This window comes from Ambystoma mexicanum, chromosome 2q (genome assembly GCF_040938575.1).
Source record: "Ambystoma mexicanum isolate Mex_15411 chromosome 2q, UKY_AmexF1_1, whole genome shotgun sequence".
In the NCBI taxonomy this organism is placed as follows: Eukaryota; Metazoa; Chordata; class Amphibia; order Caudata; family Ambystomatidae; genus Ambystoma; species Ambystoma mexicanum.
In genome coordinates, this window is record NC_090924.1 from 691,860,901 (window position 1) to 691,863,400 (window position 2,500).

The window sequence follows — 2,500 nt, forward strand, 5'->3', positions numbered from 1 at the left end:
ATGCGGTCAAATGTGTCCGATTGACATTGTGGAAATAAAAAGAAACCAGCACCATGTTTCTGCCCGGTCTCGAACCGGGGACCTTTCGTGTGTTAGGCGAATGTGATAACCACTACACTACAGAAACAGCTCTGGTAGGCTGCGCTCTAGTGTGCTGGGACAGCTTTCAGCTGAAAGGCTTTGTGGCACTGATGTCTCATGGGGCCCGCTGGTACCTGCCAGGTGGCACACACCAACGTGAAAGTTTGGCGCAAGCCTGCGCCGGACCTACATGGCAGCACTCACAGCACCTCACACACAGGCTGCAGACACATACAAAAGACCAAGCTGGATGCAACAGTGGCGCGAGCCATGGCAGTCCCCACCCAGAAGGCATGTCCAAACCTTTATACATCAGCTCGCCGCCAGCGCATCATTACAAAGGAGGGGGAATTTCCAACACTGCCTCTTGGGCCATGGGCTTAAAAGCAGCCAACCATTGGCGACGGGCATCGAACCAGATACGGTCACGCACAAACTATTTTTGGGGGGGAATTGGGGACTCTGTGTTTTTTGTTTTCGGCGCTCCAAAAAAAAGGGCTCGTCTGGGATTTGAACCCGGGACCTCTCGCACCCTAAGCGAGAATCATACCCCTAGACCAACGAGCCACCGCATGCAGAGAGCAGTGAGGGGGAGGGGGGCGGTCTGCTTACCTCACTTGGCGCCATGCCCCAGTCTCTCCACGGCCTGACCCCTGCGTGTCACGTGGCCTGCCCCTGGCGCAAGCGCAGAGGACTGAGCTGCCTCTCAAGCAGAGAAACAAGAAGAAGAGCGGCAGCCTTCGCTGGCCAAAGGCCATCTGCTGCCGCTCGATCGGGCTCGATCAGGCGAGATATATGTGGCCGACCGGCCTAGAGCGCAAACCTGTGCTGCTCAGGGTGGGCAGCTTCCCAGCAGGAGGATGTGTCTTGAAAGCCGACAGAGGCAAGAAGGCGCACTCCCTCAGCCCGCTCCAACCTCTGGATTCCTGCGAATTTCAGAAGAGAACTCTGGGGCAGCATGGATTCTGTCATCTCCCAACAGCCCCTTGTTCTTGCTATGTAAATACCTTTACATCCCCCGAACTCAGCATGTCTGTTTTTTTATTTTTATTTTGCTGAGGTGTGGTGCCTTCAACGACCGACAGGTGGCAGGAGAGCACTTTCTCCAACTGTGAAGGGGACTTTTTTCACTTCCTGAGTAGACTGGGCTCAGTGACATATGCCACCAAGCCAGCCACTAGAAAATGCAGGTTTTGCAGCCGTGGGCCAGTGGGGGTTTAAGGGCAGGTGTGCCTCCGGCGTCTCTGGCAGACAGCTCCAGTTGCAAGGCAGCAGAAGAGAACAGGGAGGCTTGCCGGGCGCTGCATTCGGGGGCCCCCACGAGGTTTTCCGCAAGCCTTACACTCTGAAATGTGCTCAAAAAAATGAGCCTGGCTTGTCAGGAGTGGGATTTGAACCCACGCCTCCAATCGGAGACCAGAACACCCAGATGCAGGGAAGAGCTGCGCCTCTTGAGTCTGGCGCCTTAGACCACTCGGCCACCCTGACAGCTATGGGCAGGATTGGGAAAGATTCTTCAGTACCCAATGTCGCCAGGTGCCAGCGCCGGTTTTCATGCCCCGATCTCTGCATCAAAAGTACCCAAACACTCACTTAAGGACCCAGGGATGGCAGGAAAAACCCACTGATGGAGCCAGTGGACAGTTTGCAGGGTGCAAATAAGGGCTGGCCTCAGATCACTCATGGCGTAGTGCCGGCCTGTCCATACCTGTCGAAACCTGCATGCGGTCAAATGTGTCCGATTGACATTGTGGAAATAAAAAGAAACCAGCACCATGTTTCTGCCCTGTCTCGAACCGGGGACCTTTCACGTGTTAGGCGAATGTGATAACCACTACACTACAGAAACAGCTCTGGTAGGCTGCGCTCTAGTGTGCTGGGACAGCTTTCAGTTGAAAGGCTTTGTGGCACTGATGTCTCATGGGGCCCGCTGGTACCTGCCAGGTGGCACACACCAACGTGAAAGTTTGGCGCAAGCCTGCGCCGGACCTACATGGCAGCACTCACAGCACCTCACACACAGGCTGCAGACACATACAAAAGACCAAGCTGGATGCAACAGTGGCGCGAGCCATGGCAGTCCCCACCCAGAAGGCATGTCCAAACCTTTATACATCAGCTCGCCGCCAGCGCATGATTACAAAGGAGGGGGAATTTCCAACACTGCCTCTTGGGCCATGGGCTTAAAAGCAGCCAACCATTGGCGACGGGCATCGAACCAGATACGGTCACGCACAAACTATTTTTGGGGGGGAATTGGGGACTCTGTGTTTTTTGTTTTCGGCGCTCCAAAAAAAAGGGCTCGTCCGGGATTTGAACCAGGGACCTCTCGCACCCTAAGCGAGAATCATACCCCTAGACCAACGAGCCACCGCATGCAGAGAGCAGTGAGGGGGAGGGGGTGGTCTGCTTACCTCAC

The 2,500-nt window shown here is 55.3% G+C and overlaps 2 non-coding genes across 2 annotated transcripts; both read right to left on the reverse strand.

The window, feature by feature from the left end:
- Nucleotides 1-54: 54 nt before the first annotated feature.
- TRNAV-AAC (transfer RNA valine (anticodon AAC)) lies at nt 55-127 on the reverse strand. Its single transcript has one exon. It is a non-coding gene; the product is annotated as a tRNA-Val (tRNA).
- A 1,330-nt stretch (nt 128-1,457) lies between these two features.
- On the reverse strand, nt 1,458-1,569 carry TRNAL-CAA (transfer RNA leucine (anticodon CAA)). The gene is made up of 2 exons: nt 1,532-1,569; nt 1,458-1,503 (listed from the first exon to the last, which is right to left on the reverse strand). It is a non-coding gene; the product is annotated as a tRNA-Leu (tRNA).
- Nucleotides 1,570-2,500: the final 931 nt, after the last annotated feature.